The sequence below is a fragment of the Odocoileus virginianus genome, chromosome 22 (genome assembly GCF_023699985.2).
Source record: "Odocoileus virginianus isolate 20LAN1187 ecotype Illinois chromosome 22, Ovbor_1.2, whole genome shotgun sequence".
NCBI lineage: Eukaryota > Metazoa > Chordata > Mammalia > Artiodactyla > Cervidae > Odocoileus > Odocoileus virginianus.
Window position 1 is genome coordinate 27,961,832 of NC_069695.1, and position 19,401 is coordinate 27,981,232.

At 41.3% G+C, this 19,401-nt stretch overlaps 1 protein-coding gene across 4 annotated transcripts in view; it reads right to left on the reverse strand.

Moving 5' to 3' along the window:
• The window catches only part of CHST9 (carbohydrate sulfotransferase 9), a 280,158-nt gene that overhangs the window by 59,120 nt on the left and 201,637 nt on the right, over positions 1–19,401 (reverse strand). The window lies entirely within an intron of this gene.

The window sequence follows — 19,401 nt, forward strand, 5'->3', positions numbered from 1 at the left end:
GGATCAAACCCATGTTCCCTGCCATGGCAGGTGGATTCTTATCTATTGGACCACCTGGGAAGCTCTAGTCATCTTTTCTTATTCCTTCCTTTTCCCCCTGTTAATTCCAAAACAATATCAGGGTGGGAGCCTCTACACAGACTGAAGGTGACCTCTGGTTGTTAGTGAATATTTGGCAGTTGGGCTCACACATAAAAATGTTTGTATTCTCCAAAATAGTTTCCAAAAGATGACAGGGCCAGGCACTGTCCTAGGCTCTGAGGACAGCAGTGGAGAAGAATGAAAAGGTCCCTGTCCTTACCGAGCTGACGTTAGAGAAAGTGGAAGGAAATAAACAGTAAGCAAATAAACAGTAAGCAAATCAACAAATATGTAATGTAATATTGTGCCATGAAGTGGAATGAAGAAAATAAATTAGGTGATGAGACAGTGAGGGGAGAAGGGAGATATTTGAGATCAACTATTTGGGGAAGGTTTTCAGAGTGATATTTGAGCAGAGCCCCGAGTTTGTTAAGCTTCAGTTTATCATATCTAATTTCATTCTAACTAGCTTGACCCTGATACTTTAGTGTCTAAAATAGAACCTGCCATCTTTACCTTAAAATCAGCTCCCCTTTGGTCTTTACCACTTGGACCAGTGTTATCATTCAAATCACCAGACCCTGAAAACTTTGAGGCCTTTTTGCTTTTCTTCTCTTTCCAAGACTGTCTGTTGGTAGAACAAGAGCATCTTCTCTAGAGCGTCTTCAATGTCGGTCTCTTCTTTGTCGTGGCCATGACTGGGGCATGTGCTTCCAGTTTCCCACAATGAGATGAGGGATCTGCCTTCCATGGTGGCTCAGACAGTAAAGAATCTACCTACAATGCAGGAGACGGGGGTTTGATCCCTGGGTCGGGAAGATCCCCTGGAGAAGGAAATGGCTACCTTCTTGCCTCCAGGAAAGTATTTCTTGCCTGGAGAATCCCATGAACAGAGGAGCCTGGTGGGCTACAGTCTAGGGGGTCATGACTGTAAGACATGACTGAGTTACTAACACACACTATCTGCCTCCAAACCAGTCTTCCTGCCTCCACCTTACTATCACCTGGCTGAAATATTAACATCTATGGCTCTCTGATAAAAACTGTTGAGCTGCTGGTGTAAAGTATTCTGCCTGCAGAATGACACAACAGCCATCTTCACCTCAGCCTCAAGATCCTGTAAAATTCTTGAGGGCTGCACAATTCTCAACTCTTCTTTCCAAATCAACATTCACTCTCTGACAGGGACTATTCTAAACATTGCATGTATTGACTGATTTAATCCTCACAACAACTCACTGAGTTAGGGACTATTATGATTGTCATTTTACAGACAAGGAAGTAGAGGGGCAGAGAAGTTAACTGACTTGTCAGAGTTCAATTAAGATACCCCATGGAAAGCCAGGACTTCAATCGAGGAAGTCTAACCCTACAGTCTGGCTTCTAACCATGTGGCATACACTACCTTCTAATATTTCAAAACAGGTTCCTGCTTGTGTGTGATTGATACTGTTCCTCTAGGCAGGAATACTCTCTCCTAGAGCTATTTCTGCTTGTCCAAGTCCTCATGAAATTAAAAGTCACTTGCTTCTTGGAAAAAAGCTATGACAAATCTAGACATCATATTAAAAATCAGAGACATCACTTTGCCAACAAAGGTCCATGTCATCAAAACTACGGTTTTAGAAAACTATAAAACACTGATGAAAGAAATCAAAGAGGACACAAACAGATGGAGAAATATACCGTGTTCATGGATTGGAAGAATCAATATTGTCAAAATGGCTATACTACCCAAAGCAATCTATAGATTCAATGCAATCCCTATCAAACTACCAACGGTATTTTTCACAGAACTAGAACAAATAATTTCACAATTTGTATGGAAATACAAAAAACCTCGAATAGCCAAAGTAACCTTGAGAAAGAAGAATGGAACTGGAGGAATCAACCTGCCTGACTTCAGACTATACTACAAAGCCACAGTCATCAAGACAGTATGGTACTGGCACAAAGACAGAAATATAGATCAATGGAACAGAATAGAAAGCCCAGAGATAAATCCACGAACCTATGGTCACCTTATCTTCGACAAAGGAGGCAAGGATATACAATGGAAAAAAGACAACCTCTTTAACAAGTGGTGCTGGGAAAACTGGTCAACCACCTGTAAAAGAATGAAACTAGAACACTTTCTAACACCATACACAAAAATAAACTCAACATGGATTAAAGATCTAAATGTAAGACCAGAAACTATCAAACTCCTAGAGGAGAACATAGGCAAAACACTCTCCGATATAAATCACAGCAGGATCTTCTATGACCCACATCCCAGAATTTTAGAAACAAAAGCAAAAATAAACAAATGGGACCTAATGAAACTTAAAAGCTTTTGCACAATAAAGGAAACTATAAGCAAGGTGAAAAGACAGCCCTCAGATTGGGAGAAAATAATAGCAAATGAAGCAACAGACAAAGGATTAATCTCAAAAATATACAAGCAACTCCTCCAGCTCAATTCCAGAAAAATAAATGACCCAATCAAAAAATGGGCCAAAGAACTAAACAGACATTTCTCCAAGGAAGACATACAGATGGCAAAAAAACACATGAAAAGATGCTCAACATCACTCATTATCAGAGAAATGCAAATCAAAACCACAATGAGGTACCATTACACGCCAGTCAGGATGGCTGCTATCCAAAAGTCTACAAGCAATAAATGCTGGAGAGGGTGTGGAGAAAAGGGAACCCTCTTACACTGTTGGTGGGAATGCAAATTAGTACAGCCACTATGGAAAACAGTGTGGAGATTTCTTAAAAAGCTGGAAATAGAACTTCCATATGACCCAGCAATCCCACTTCTGGGCATACACACCGAGGAAACCAGATCTGAAAGAGACACGTGCACCCCAATGTTCATCGCACCACTGTTTATAATAGCCAGGACATGGAAGCAACCTAGATGCCCATCAGCAGACGAATGGATGAGGAAGCTGTGGTACATATACACCATGGAATATTACTCAGCCATTAAAAAGAATTCATTTGAATCAGTTCTAATGAGATGGATGAAACTGGAGCCCATTATACAGAGCGAAGTAAGCCAGAAAGATAGAGACCATTACAGTATACTAACACATATATATGGAATTTAGAAAGATGGTAACAATAACCCTATATGCAAAACAGAAAAAGAGACTCAGATGTATAGAACAGACTTGTGGACTCTGTGGGAGAAGGCAAGGGTGGGATGTTTCAAGAGAACAGCATCGAAACATGTATATTATCTAGGGTGAAACAGATCACCAGCCCAGCTTGGATGCATGAGACAAGTGCTCGGGCCTGGTGCACTGGGAAGACCCAGAGGGATTGGGTGGAGAGGGAGGTGGGAGGGGGGGACCGGGATGGGGAATACATGTAACTCCATGGCTAATTCATTTCAATGTATGACAAAAACCACTGCAATGTTGTAAAGTAATCAGCCTCCAACTAATAAAAATAAATGGAAAAAAAAATAAATAAAAAAAGAAAAAAAAAAAAAACCTACGGTTTTACCAGTAATCATGTACAGATGTGACAGCTGGACTATAAAGAAGGCTGAGCACAGAAGAACTGATGCTTTCAAACTGTGGTGCTGGAGAAGACTCTTGAAAGTCCCTTGGACTGCAAGGATATCAAACCAGCCAATCCTAAAGGAAATCGAACTTGAATATTCATTGGAAGGACTTATGCTGAAGATGAAGCTCCAATACTTTGGCCACCTGGTGCAAAGAGCTGACTCATTAGAAAAGACCTTGATGCTGGGAAAGACTGAAGGCAGGAGGAGAAAGGAGTGACAGAGGATGAGATGGTTGGATGGCATCATCGACTCAATGGACATGAGTTTGAGCAAACTCTGGGAAATAGAGAAGGATGGGGAAGCCTGGTGTGCTGCAGTCCATGGGGTCACAAAGTATCGCACATGACTGAGTGACTTAACAAAAAGTTCTCAAGGCCCAGCTCAGGTAGCCTCCCACCCTCTTCTGTAACCAGCTTCCTTTCAGTGAGTGTCTCTCCCTCTGAATTCCCAGAATTATAATTTTAATTAATTAAATAAAAATGAAACTTTAATTTTAGTTAACAGCTGTGGCGGAGGTGGTGGCAGGGCTGCAGCGTACACTGGGGTGTCGGGGAGGCAACTGCCTTGAGCATGGACTTGAAGGGGGTAAAGCAGTTAGTTGGGGCTATGTGGGAAAGAGGGTTCTAATCAGAAAGACCAGCAGGAGTCCTAAAGTGACAGAATTTCTGTGTGTTTGAAGACCATCAAGGAAGCTAGTGTGGCCGGGGCAGATGAGGACAACAGGGACTTGGAATTGAGGCCATGTGGTGCCTTGGAGATCCACTATTTTCACTTTTACTCTGAATGACCCAGGGAGCCATGGCAAGGTTCTGAGCAGAAAAATGACATGATTTCTCTTAAGCTTAAGAAGGATCTGTGTTAAGAATGGACTGTTGAAGGGTGAGAGGGCTGCCACGGTCACCCAGGTGAGAGCTGCTGGTGGCTCACTCAGGCTGATGTCACTTTTTCTTGCCATGGACTCTGATTTCAGACTTCCTTTGCAGTGTGTGTGTGTGTGTGTGTGTATGCACACACGCATGTGCATGCACACTCAGTCATATTCAACTCTTGCAACCCCATGGACTATAGACGACCAGGTTCCTCTGTTCATGGGATTATCCAGGCAAGAACACTGGAGTGGGTTGCCATTTCCTTCTCTACCTTTCCAGTTTTCATGTCAAAGGTTTCACAGGGACTGAGAATGAAATCTGGTTTCTTCCCATGACTCCCATGATGGCTTCTGCCTTCTTCCAGCTCCACCCTTTCCTACCTGCTTCTTGCTCATGAACTCTAGACTCCACTGGTCTCCTTCTGCTCCCTTGATGACCCCAAGTTATTTCCAGCCTTGCTGTATATCTCCTTCACCTGAACCACACTCTCTCTCTCCTTTTTCATGTCTCAGTTCAAATGTCTCATGTGGAAGAAGCCTTCCCTGCCCAGGGAGCATAAAGCACTCTTCTAGCTTTTCTTGGTCTCCTGTCTGTTTACTTCCTTCATGGCTCTCATTACAATCTGCCCTTCTATCACTTATTGAATTTCTTGTTCATCATCCGCTGCTGACCACTGGAATGTAAGCTCTGTGACCGAACAGCTGGGAGTGGTCTGTCCTGCTCCAAGTGTAATTTCCAGTGTCCACAAGAGTATCTGGCAGAATTAGCTACTTGACAAATGTGTTCATCAGCAAATGAATGAATGAAGAGTCTCAAGGGGTAAGTTGGAGTCAGTGAGGCAAGGATGCAGGTCAATGGATACATGGTCCCAGGGGAATTCAAAGAGATTTTTGAAGTAACTCATAAAAACTTGAGGAGGTGATGCTTTAGATGGTGAATTGCTTTTTGAACCCCAGACTGGCTCTGAGCATGCTGGGCACTTAACATATTCTATTTTAATGATCTGTTTTTGATTCTGTTTCCTCTACCAGGGGCAATGTACTAGTCTTTCTTTTATCCCTGATGCCTAAGTGCTCGACAAATACTTTTTGTACCAAACTGTACTGACTTCTCATGTCTTCTAACTCTCTCATGCTGAGCTCTCTAATTAGATCCTTATTAAAAATAAAATCTTATCATGAATCTCGTTGGGTCTTTGTGGGAAAAAAAAGGTTTACACGCATGCCATGATCTTTGGGATATATCAAGATGTTTCTAATCAAGCCACCATCTGGACCACACATTATATTAACTCAGTTTTGTTGTGTTCCATCAATTCATGACAACATTACTAAATCTGAAGTATAGGATTTGAACTATGGTCTGTGACCTAGATTTCCCTGAGATGTCTATTTCCTTTTTGAAGTTTTAAAGCCAATGTGTTTTGAAATGAAAGAAATAAGAAACTAGAACAATGAAAATCAGGGTTTAGGGACAGGTAGTGGACGTTGGTAGGCATTAGGAGGCATGGCAAATTTCTCTGACCAGTGGAGAATGGTTAGTAACTGAGACACAGTTACTTTCCATTTTCTCCAGTGATTTTGTGCCACCTGATGGGCTACTGAAAAGAAGAGCAAACATTCTGAGAGAGGCAGGAAGGTGGGGAGGAGATGGAGATGTGAAGCATTTTCTGATTGCTCATACTGAGGTTGAGTTGGTTTCCTCTGAACACGTGTTAAAGAATTTAGTACTGGCTTGAGATTTTGTTTTAGCTTAAAAATTAACATCCTATGTTTGAATGGTAAATGAAGGTTCTCAAACACTCCTGAAATCCTCCGTCTCATCTGATCCTTCCAACAACCCATAGCAGGTGGAACTGGAATTATTCTTTCCCTTTTATTAATACAGAGGAGGATAGGGAAGCTCTGAGCTTCAGACACCTTGCTTCGGGACACAGAGCTGTAAGGTGGCAGAGGTGCCAACACAGGTCTTTGAATAGCACATCTACTGGGTCCCGTCAACCTGATTTTTCTGTTTAAATCCATTGTTTTATTAGATCAGGTCTCCAGAGTCAATGTTCCAGGTACAAGTGATGTAGTGAAGGCGGGGTCCCAAGAGAAGCTAATAAGGAGTGGGGGAAGAGGATGGAGAAAGGTGATTCCAGAAGGGCTAGCCTCAGGTTAATTCTTGGGGGAGGGGCATCATAGAGCATAAGTAACATCTCAGGATTTATTGCACCTGGAATGTGAGGTCAAGTAGGCCTTAGAAAGCATCACTATGAACAAAGCTAGTGGAGGTGATGGAATTGCAGTTGAACTATTTCAAATCCTGAAAGATGATGCTGTGAAAGTGCTGCACTCAATATGCCAGCAATTTTGAGAAACTCAGCAGTGGCCACAGGACTGGAAAAGGTCAGTTTTCATTCCAATCCCAAAGAAAGGAAATGCCAAAGAATGCTCAAACTACCGCATAATTGCACTCGTCTCACACGCTAGTAAAGTAATGCTCAAAATTCTCCAAGCCAGACTTCAGCAATACGTGAACTGTGAACTTCCAGATGTTCAAGCTGGTTTTAGAAAAGGCAGAGGAACCAGAGATCAAATTGCCAACATCTTCTGGACCATCAAAAAAGCAATAGAGTTCCAGAAAAACATCTATTTCTGCTTTATTGACTATGCCAAAGCCTTTGACAGTGTGGATAACAATAAACTGTGGAAAATTCTTAAAGAGATGGGAATACCAAACCATCTGACCTGTCTCTTGAGAAACCTGTATGCAGGTCAGGAAGCAACAGTTAGAACAGGACATGGAACAACAAACTGGTTCCAAATAGGAAAAGGAATATGTTAAGGCTGTATATTGTCACTCTGCTTATTTAACTTATATGCTGAGTACATCATGAGAAACGCTGGGCTGGAAGAAGCACAAGCTGGAATCAAGATTGCTGGGAGAAATATCAATAACCTCAGATATGCAGACGACACCACCCTTATGGTAGAAAGTGAAGAAGAACTAAAAACCTCTTGATGAAAGTGAAGGAGGAGAGTGAGAAAGTTGGCTTAAAGCTCAACATTCAGAAAACTAAGATCATGGCATCTGGTCCCATCACTTCATGGGAAATAGATGGGGAAACAGTGGAAACAGTGTCAGACTTTAGTTTTTTGGGTTCCAAAATCACAGCAGATGGTGATTGCAGCCATGAAATTAAAAGACGCGTACTCCTTGGAAGGAAAGTTATGACCAACCTAGATAGCATATTAAAAAGCAGACACATTATTTTGCCAACAAAGGTCCATCTGGTCAAGGCTGTGGTTTTTCCAGTGGTCATGTATGGATGTGAGAGTTGGACTATAAAGAAAGCTGAGTGCCGAAGAATTGATGCTTTTGAACTGCGGTGTTGGAGAAGATTCTTGAGAGTCCGTTGGACTGCAAGGAGATCCAACCAGTCCATCCTAAAGGAGATCAGTCCTGGGTGTTCATTGGAAGGACTGATGTTGAAGCTGAAACTCTAGTACTTTGGCCACCTCATGCGAAGAGTTGACTCATTGGAAAAGACCCTAATGCTGGGAAGGATTGGGGGCAGGAGGAGAAGGGGAAGACAGAGGATGAGATGGCTGGATGGCATCGCTGACTTGATGGATATGGGTTTGGATAGACTTCGGGAGTTGGTGATGGACAGGAGGCCTGGCGTGCTGCGATTCATGGGGTCAGAAAGAGTCAGACACGACTGAGCGACTGAACTGAACTGGTCTTTTTATTGGGCTATAGTTGTTTTACAGTGTTGTGTTACTGTCTACTGTACAGCAAAGTGACCAAGGTATACATATACACATATCCCGGCTTCTCTGGTGGCTCAGCAGTAAAGAATCTGCCTGCAATGCAGGAGACGCAGGTCTGATCCCTGAGTCAGGAAGATCCCCTGGAGGAGAGCGTGGCAACCCACTCCAGTATTCCTTCCTAGAGAACTCCATGGTCTGGGGAACAGTCCATAGGGTCGCAAAGAGTCAGATAGGACTGAAGCAACTGAGCACACACCCATATGTATATCCCCTCTGTTTTGGATTTCCTTTGGCAAAGGAGCTGGCTTTCTGTATTCCCAATGACTTCCATGATGGACATCAGTGGGTGCCCCCCCACCTCCTTAGAAGAGCACCCAGTGATTGGGAGCAACCTTCAAAAGGGGGTTTGTTAGCAGTCAAGCATACTAAAGGGGGTGCAATAGTGTACCCTAAACTATGCTAACCAGGATTAAATGAGCTGCTGTAAGTGAGATCAAGGAAAGCAATTCAGAATTTTTCAAATGCTACACAGATATAAGAAATCATTTAATTCTGATGCATTCCTAGGGCAGACTGATCATATGGATTCTTTCTTTGAATCAGAGCTGCAGTCATCCAACTCTCTCCCTGAGGAATCTGATACAAAGACGCTCATTTAGAAAAAGCGGGTGTGGACAAGGTGGATGTCGCTTCACTGCATGTACAGAAGTTAATTTTATTCACTCATCTTGCTCTGACAAAAGACCAAGCATAGAGACCAAGTGGTGGTGGTGACTTAGTTGCTAAATTGTGTCAGACTCTTGCGACCGCAAGGACTATAGCCCGCCAGGCTCCTCTGTCCGTGGGATTTCCCAGGCAAGAGTACTAGAGTGGGTAGCCTTTCCCTTCTCTGGGGGGTCTTCTCGATCCAGGGATTGAACCCGAGTCTCTGGCACTGCAGGCAGATTCTTTATTGCTGAGCCACCTGGGAAGCCCCAGAAACCAGGTGATTTAGCCCCGCGTCACAAAATTGCTAAGTGGCAGACTCTGAATGGGAAGCCAGGTCTCCTGACTCTTAGTCCAGGGTCCCTTCCAGGTCCCCACATGCCAAGCAATCGGAAACACCCTTGCTTTCCAGCTGGGCAGGGTTGAGGTGTGGACCCCAGAGGCCGGGGGTGTTCCCTCCCTGGACCCTGGTTGTCGGCAGCCCTAGAGCCTGTCCAGACATGGAGAGAAGACTCGCGCGCACATTTTTAAGTCCTCCACCATAGACAGGCTGTCGTAGGACGAGCAAGCGCTGCTGTGACTCAAGGGCAGACGCTGCCTGGCATGGCAGTCACAGGTACACAATCCACTTCTCACTGAGACGGGAAACCCTCCAAGCTGTAGGCAGGAGGAGTGGGCATCGATCATGAGTGTAGAAGAGGAAAAAAAAACCCATCTCCTCTACTCTCCGCCATGCAGCCCTGTGAAGTGTTACTGCTAGTTGCCTGGGTTAGAGGCTCTATTCCACGTACCCTTCCCCTCCTTATAAGTGATGGTCTTATTTGAAGGGGAGAACGAGAGGGAGATGAGAGATCTGGGGAGCCCTGTGCCTCGGAGCGTGTTCTCCAGGCCCGTTCAGTCAGTGAGTACAAGGTGGGCCTGAACCACGAACATCTCCCCTGGGAAGTCACAGAATCATCTTAGGAGAAGTCCAACATGCATATCCGATTTGGTTTTCGTAAATTTCTATGGGAAATGTGCAACTCTAAAGAAAATATGTTACTTGCTAATATATAAAGCCAGTGAATTTGTACTGAAGTTAACAAAAAAGAAGGCTAAACCAAACCCAGATGGACACTGTCTAAATGCTTGCGTTAGAGAGATTGGGTCAAATACGGTAGCAGGTCCTAGAGCAATAGCTTGCTGCAGGGAGTACAAATCTATCTGCATTTAGTCTAAATGTAGAGTGACCTTTCACTACCAAGCCTTGAGCTTCAAGTTGGCTGCAGTTATTGGAAATCACTTCCAAAGGTCATTTGCAAAAAAACCCCATAAGAAACAGTAATATAGATTTAAAGATGCCTCCCATGTATACAGAAAACCAGGTCTGCAATGCTGGTCAAAAGTAATACAGGGGAATCATTGTTGCAGTGATGAGTTTGGAAAATAATCTAAAAGGTCTAGGGTGACACAGATTGGCCAATTTCATTTTCTCTCTTTATCCATCAGTAGAATTGTTCCTGTGTGTATCACTATGCTATTTACCAACACTTTATGGATGGCAGAAAAATAATATGCAGCATTATTTAGGAGGGAGTTATGGAAAACTGTTTTGCTTTCATCAGATGAGGGATAATCTTACCCTGTAGCCAAGCAGAGAACATTCCAGTGAGTAAAATTCCTCCTCTCATTCCAAAGGGTGATATTTATATGCAGGATGTCCAACATTTCAAAGGGCATACAGAGCTGAAGTCACTGGGGCATGATTACATGTGCCACCTTAACAAGTTTTTAAAAAAATCTTCATTGGCTCTGCAGGAGCTCAGATATACTCTCCCGTTCATCAGCGATGCTAAATGAGGCCCCTTTTCAGACACCGCAAAAGGAAAGCAGGTATGTGCATGTGTTAGAAATAACACACACTCTGATGATTCTCAAAGACGTTCTCTTTTCTCATGCTTTTTTTTTCAGTGAAAAATGATGCTTAATGTGTAATATCAATTTATTTTTCTTGAAGTCAAAGCAGAAGTGAATAATTACTCTGTTTTATTTAATTAGGACTCTCTTTGTTTCAAAGATTTCCTTTCCCCGCTTCCTAACCAATCCCTCTTTCTTTCCCATGTCTCTCGTGTTTCTGTGTTAATGTTTTTTTTTGCTTTCTTGTGCTCCAAAATAATTCCGTTATTCAGATGATTTATTCAGGACTCATATGTTTATTAAGTATTAAATCAGAGTACTAATGATCCTTTTGTTCTTCGCCCCAACAAAAATGTATGGAACATTTATTGTATGCCAGAACCCTTCTAGACACTAGCTGCCCACATAGGAAATGGCAACCCACTCCACTATTCTCTGGGAAATCGCATGGGAAATCCCATCAACAGAGGAGCCTGATGGGCTTCGGTTCACGGGGTCGCAAAGAGTTGGACACGACTGAACGTGCGCGCACACACAAATTAAAAATAAACCACCTCATCTGCCCTCATGAATGTTGGTCTGCTTTTGTTAGTTGAGGAGAGCTGCCTTCCATTTGGTATTTGTGACCTCGAGTAACACACACTATATTCAGAAAGAAATCTGGGTTCCAACGTTGCTTCCAACAGTTAGCAGCCTTGTAACCGGAGGCAAGAAACTTCATCTAAGTCTTACTTTCTTCAACTGTAAAATGAGAAAAATAATAGCGGTCCTATCTACCTCACAGGGCTGTGGAGAAAATAAAAAGAAAAAACTTTATGAAAATGCCTCATAAATTTTAAAGTGTTATGCAAATTTAAGGCACTAATGCGTTTAGTAAATGGCAGATTCAATGCCTGCTCAGTGCTAAGTAAGGTGGATTCTCTACAAAGAGACAAATCTAAGAGATGGTAAGAATTTTCTAGGTGGCTTATGTAATACACCCTATGTGTGTGTGTATTTTTGATTTTTTTAAAGTATGTGCCATTATGTCAGGGGACAGAAAGGTCTTTCATTCTTGAGAATGTTATCCTGTGCAGTTGTGTTCTGCACATATGGCCATTCTGTTCTGTTGAGAGAGTTGGACCATGAATCATTCTCCTATATAATGTGAACACTTGGTGCTCTTTATCTTCCTGATGACAACTTCTTGCATCTTTTTCTTTCATTATGAAAGCAATATGTTCATAATCAAATACTTGAGAAAGACCAAAAGGGGGAAGTGATGAAAATACCACCTTCCCAGGTGGTAGTAGTGGTAATGAATCCACCTGCCAGTGCAAGAGACGCAGGTTTGATCCCTGAGTTGGGAAGATTCCCTGGAGGAGGAAATGGCAACTTGCTCCAGTATTCTTGCCTGGAAAACTCCATGGATAGAGGAGCCTAGTGGGCTACAGCCCACGGGACTGCAAAGAGTTGAACATGGCTGAATGACTAAGCATAGCACCACTATCCTCAGACAACCACGACTAACACTTTCTTTGCTTTTTCTATCTCCTTTTCTTTATCCCTATGTGTGCATTTTTTTGGTTGATTGGTTTTATATAGTTGTGGTCAAATTGCATGTCCAATGTTACAGACTGTTTTTATTTCTCATATAACATTATAAAATAAGAAACTCTCTATGCTTCCATTTCCTTTCTCCCCTCTTGTAATTCAAAACTCAAGCCCTGCACCATCCTTTTTTGGCAGCTTAACATGTCTGGCTAGTTTTTTGTTTGTTTTGTTTTTTAAAAGTTTATTCTATTAAAGTATGATTGATTTACAGTGTTAATTCCTGCTGTGCAGCAAAATGATCCAGTTATATATACATATACATTCTATCTTGTATTCTTTTCCATTATGGTTTATCACAGGATACTGAACATAGTTTCCCGTGCTATTCAGTAAGACCTTATTGTTAACATGCCCTGCTAGTTTGATTTATGTGGATCTCAGTTACATTCTAATAATGCATTTAGACCACCACTGGAGACCATCTCCTACCTGTAAGATAATTCAGTCATCTGTATTCCCCAGTTTACCATGAACTACTTTAAGGAGGAACTGTATATACCTGACTTTGTGTACACAGAACCTAGCTCAGTGCCTGGCATAGGTTGTTCTATAAATATTTGTAGACTAAACTACTGAATGCTGAAATAAAGTCTTGGCAAAAATCATGAGTGTCTGCTCTTTAGTCCTTTAGTAGATAATCTTATAGTTTCCTTTAAAATCCCTCTGTTGCTAGTTTCAAGACTGTTACTACAAATAACTATGTCATTGACAATCTTAAATATATTTTTTCACATTTCACAATTTTTTAAAATTAAAGCTTCGAAGAAGGTAAATTTCAGGTGCAAACATTTTTTGACTTTCGACTATTTTCTAATTACTTTTGAAGAGGTGGCATCTGTTTTCACCATTCCTAGTCTATCTTAGCATCTATTAAGACTCCATTAAGGAACTCCCTGGTGGTCCAGTGGTAAAGAATCTGCCTTCCAATGCAGGGGGATGAGGGTTTGATCCCTGACTGGGGAACCGAGATCCTACATGCTGTGGGGCAACTAACCCTGAGTGCCACAACAAGAGAAATCTGTGCACTGAGCCTTGAGACTCAGCACAGAAAAAAAAAAAAAAAAAAGACTTCATTAAGACAGCACAGATGTTTCTCCCTCCAGGAAGCCTTCTCTATTTCCTTACCACTTTGACCTATGAAGCTTAGGTATGCCTTCTCTGTACTTCTATATAACCCTCCACTGTATATTTATGATACTTGAATACAGTTACATATTTACTCCTCTTTCTTCCAGATAAGACTATAAGCTCTTTGAGAGCAAGAAGCAAGTTCTACTAATTTTTACAGTCCTCAGTGCCTGGGAGAATAGTACATTCTCAATATATTCTTGTTGACTGCAAGTGGCTAGTATTTAATCCAACTATATAATAACAGTGATCTATAAATAAAGATAATAATGACAATGATTATTATGTACCAAACATAAGGTGGAGGCCAGAGAGAGAGAGAGAATTAGTGGAATTCTTCACTTGGGAAATCTTGACAGAATTCATGTTCAATACAGACTCTAATGTTTGGTTATTCAACAATTAACATACTGGAGTCAGCAAGTTTCACAATAATGACTTTTCCCTTCTCCATCAACCTGCCTTTATTCTGTTTCATACATCAGACTTCCTTCCTCTAAACATTCCGAGGGTTTACTGCTTCAGCATGCAGATTCAATTACTGGTAGAACTGCCTAAGGCAAGCAGCCCCATCAGGTCCAAATCTGTTAAAAAAGAAAGTCCACACTTCTCTTGAGAAGAAAAAAGGATCTTATAATTTATAACAGTTAATAATGAATATTTTACCAAGGGCAGAAAATGAGCAAAGTGGTATGAAAGAAGTTATAGAATTATCTCATAGCGACCCATTGGCCAAAACAGGAGCCTGGATATTCTGTCTTAAATCCGAGTGCAGAAAAGATACACAAAATGAAGGGATCTTAAAGAATATATGAAGTGCCTTTCACTTTTTTTGGTCATTCTTCAAAATGCTGATCAATTCTCATCCATATAAAAATGATCCTTCCATATTTAAGGAAAATTCTGTGCTATTGATGGAAACAGACTAAGGCCAGGAGGCCCTTTTTTCTTCATTTCTACACATATGCTCATAGCTAAGTTGGAATACTGGATTTTTTCCTAGTTTCCCAAATTAAGAAGTGGATTGGGAAATTAGAATTGGTTGCAGATTGAATTTTATATGTTAAAGAAAAGCTTTTGGTTTAGGGGGAGAGAAGGATTGGGAGTTTGGGATTAGCAGATACAAACTATTATATATAGAATGCATAAGCAACAGGCTCCCTACTGTATAGCACAGGGAACTACAGTCAATATCCTGTGATAAGCCATAATAAAAGAGAATATGAAAAAGAATATATTTATGTATAATAGAATTGCTTGCTATACAGGAGAAATACACAGCATTGTAAATCCAACCAAACTGCAATAAAATTTACAAAAAAGAATAGCTTGCCTCAAGACCAAACTGCTAAAATAAAGAAAAGATTTTGGTTGTGAAATAAATTTTTTTTAAGTATTGGTAAGACAAAGCTAAACACTCCTTTTTTACAGGGCTAAAAACATAAATACACCTAACCAGGCCAAGTCATTCATGCCTAAATGCTGGCTTATCAACCAAGTCTTGCTTGTGACCCATGCAGATATGACATATATTCTTCACGATGAGGTACCCATCTCCATCCCATTCACAAAAAGTAGTCACTCAAGTCTGGCGACAATTGACATGCGAACTGCTGACAGTACTGAGCTGTAGCCAAGAATTTGCTAAGTGGCATGTTTAGAGTGGAGCGCCATCAATCATTCAAGTGTTACTAATTTCCATTGTAATGAGCACTTGAGAACGAACAGTAAGTTCATTGTTCAGGAATACATGTGCGATCCTGCTGGTGAGCACCAGTAAACATGTATTCTTGCTCAGACTCTCAGCGCTTGCCTCTGGCACACAGGACTTGGAGGTATGATTTCTGTGGGTAATTATCCCACATCCTTTTTGTTCAGTGCTTTGTCGTTAACAAAGCTTCCATGACATAACCTCGCAGATCCAATAGAAGCGGAGGCCTGACAATTTAATTATTATTATTTTAAACACTTAAAGTTCATATTTTTATTTTTTTAAATTGGAGTATAGTTGCTTTGCAATACTTTGTTAGTTTCTGCTGTACAAAGAAGTGAATCAGCTATATGTATACATTTACCCGCTCCCTCTTGGGAACCCTCCCACCCCTCTCCCCACCCCATTCTACCCATTCATGTCATCACAAAGCACCAAGCTGAGCTTCCTGTATTCCCTAAACATGTCCCTATATAGCAGGTAGTTTCCCACTAGCTATCTATTTTACACATGGTAGTGTAACAATTTCTGACAGTCCCCCATCTTTGTCAGCAAATGCAGTGGACTGAGCCAATGTTCTAAATATCTGTTGAAGCTGGTCCCTTCCTTACCCGCCCCCTCCCCAATCCTGTCACAGCCCTAATGCAAGTTCTCATCAGCTCTCTCTTGATCGGTTTCAACATTTCTTGTAACTAGTGTTCTGTACTGCAGTCTCCATCCTCCATTTCCCACTTCCCAATCAATCCTCCACACAGCAGTCAGAGTGACCTTTAGAAAAACAAATCTATTATGTTATTTTCCCTCCTTAACATCACTCAGTGGCTTACAGCTGCCTTCAAGATAAAGTACAAACTCCTACACTGAGTAAACAAGACCCACAAGGCTTTTCATGGGTTGGCCTTTGCCCAGAGGCTAGATTCCAAACCTCTAAACATTGAAAAGATTGTGGTGGCTCATTTCCTGGTTTCTTCATCCATATGTAATTAACAAAAAGAGAGGAAGAAGCCAAAAAATGCCAAACGCATATGGATGGTGTAGTTGAAATGGTTTCTTAAAACATGTCTGATTAAAAAAAGTTGGAGACATTTATCAAAGCTAAATACCGCTCACATTGTCCCCCTGGTGCTCCTAAATTTTTACTGGTGCTCCTAAAATTTTGCATACTTAGCCGACTAGAAGATCTAGAACTATAGACGTCTCTCCAGCAAAAAACATCCAAGCACAAGGAACAACAGCAATAAGAAAACTTCACCTATGCCATTAAATAACTTGTTCATTCAATCATTCATTCATGCATCCATCCATTCATTCACTTATGGCGAATTCATTGTGTACACTGTACTTGCCCCTGCTGGCGACTGGGAATGGATGAGGGATAGGATGCTGTCACTGGCTTCAAGGGGCTCACCGTTTAGAAGAGGGAGGGGAAACGGGTTTCAGAGTCCTTGAGAGTTTCCAGTTTTCTTTTGAACACCTCTTGTGACAGGTCCCTCAGTGCTCCTTGCCTTCTTGAAGTCTCTATTCCCTTGTTTTACAATTACTTTTCCACAAGAGAGTCCTTCAAATATTTATTGATTTACTCAAAAATTATAGAATTCCTTTCCCCATGAGAATGCTGTTCCCCACTCAAAACATTGTATTGAACTCCTACACATGCTACACTCTGGGAAGGCAAAGTCCCTGGCCTTAAGGTCATCCCAGCCTAGTGACAGATACAGGGACGCAGACGGACAGTGACTAAGCAGTGTGACAAGAAGCACGACTGCTGGATCGAGTCTGGAACCCTGTGTGTGCATGTATGTGTAAGGGGAGAGAGGATCTGAACCCAAGGGAGCTATGAGCCAGGCTACAATCTTGATGGGGGTCTGGGCAGAGACTAGCACCCACCTGGGGGTATGCCCAGACATGGCAGGTTGCAGGAACCTTTCGTAGTGGAGCATGACTGGAGAAACTCTAAGCCCTACACTAGTGGTGTGCTTCAAGTTTTGTGACCCAGAGAACTCATTCACACACTGTTGTTTTCTGGGTTCCACTTTCTGGATTTCTGATTCAGTAGGTCTTATGTGGGGCCTAAGAACCTGTATTTCTAACTAGTTCCCAGGTGATGCTGATGTTATTGGACTGGGAAAAGCACACTTTGAAAATCACTGCCACAGACAATTAAGGAACAAATCACAAAAAGTTTTATATATAAAAATTGTATGTGTCCTATATATAAAACTGTATATATATATATATATATATATATATATGTATATATACATACATATAGAGACACACTTACCTATGTATATATACATGTATGCATGCACATGCATATGCATGTATACATGTATATACACACATGTATGAGCTTCCCTGGTGGCTCAGATGGTAAGGCGTCTGCCTACAATGCGGGAGACCCGGGTTCAATCCCTGGGTCGGGAAGATCTCCTGGAGAAGGAAATGGCAACCCACTCCAGTATTCTTGTCTGGAAAAGCCCATGGTTGAAGGAACCTGGTAGGTTTCAGTCCATGGGGTCGCAGAGAGTCGAACACGACTGAGCGACTTCATGTGACCTTGACACACATGTATGTGTGTGTGCATGCCCAGTCGTGTCTGATTCTCTGTGACGCTACGGACTGAAGCCTGCCAGGCTCCTCTGTCCATGGAATTTTCCAGGCAAGAAGACTGGAGTGGGCTGCCATTTCCTACTCCAGGGGATCTTCCCAAGCCAGGGATTGAACCCGCATCTCTTGAGTCTCTCACACTGGCAGATGGATTCTTTATTGCTGCACCACACACGCATATGCATAGAACTACAAGGCTTCATAGTTATTCCAAAGTGAATGCCTTTTGCAATGCAATGAATTGTTACTGAAGCCTGCTATGTGCAAGGCATTATTCAAGGTCCTGTTCTTTTCTAGGGTCAACCCTTCTTCTTATTACCCAGTGGTTCTTAATCCATTTGCTGTCCTGGTTTTCCATAACAAAGCGTAATTATCTCTTCTGATGACAGTGACTTAAGCACGCCTTTGAAGTCAAAAGACCTGAGCTTAAAACCAAGAGATTCATACCTTACTAGCCATGAACACGGAGAAATGTATTTAATTCGTCTAATTGTGATTTATTCATTTATAAAGCAAGGAAAAATCTATCTAATAGAGATTTTCTGAGGATAAAATGAAGTATCAACTTGCACACTGCCTGCAGCATAATCAATGCTCAAAAAGTGCTAGCCCAGAAAGAATGGGCCTTTCAATTAACTATGCTGCAGCAATTGGTTACTCCTATTTTGACCCCTACTTCACACCAACAAAAAATTAATTCCAGATGGGTTGTGGAACTGACTGAGAATGGGAAACAATAAAGCTTTTAGAACAAAACATTGGGTAATATCTTCATGAACTTGGAACAAGCAACAGTTTCTTAAACAGGACACAAAAGAACAAACCATAAAAGAAAAATGTGATAAACTTGGCTATGTTAAAATTAAGAACTTCTGATTATCCAAAGACATAATAAAGTAAAAAGGAAATTCACTAATAAAGAGAAGGTATTTGCAATGCATGTATCTGACAAACAAATTTATCTAGAACTCCCATAAAGCAGTAAGATAAAAGCTAACCACTCAGAAAAATGGGAAAGACTTTGAAAAGGCACTTTATAAAAAAGGATTATCAAATGACCAAAACCATGAAAAGCTACCCAACTTCATCAGTCATCAGGGAAATAAAAACTGAATAAATACATGCTCACCAGTATAGCTAAACTTAAAAAGAAAAAAAAAGTCAAGTGTTGATGAGGATATTGGACAAAAGGAATCTCATATACTAATGAAGGACAATATTTGTATAACCACCTTGGAAAACTCTATTATTGACCAAAGTCGAGCATATGCCTTTCCCACTGAATGCAAACATCATAGAAATTACTTCAGATAGTTTTTTTTTAATTTTTAGAAACTTTAAATTGACATTCAAAATCTATGCTGGGACAAAAAACATGCTACAGTTTTTAACATAACAAGGACCCTGAAAAGAGAGTTGTTTTCCTCTGTCTTCCTCTTATTAAATGAAAACAGTCTACTGTGTATCTTAACTGCATTTAATTTT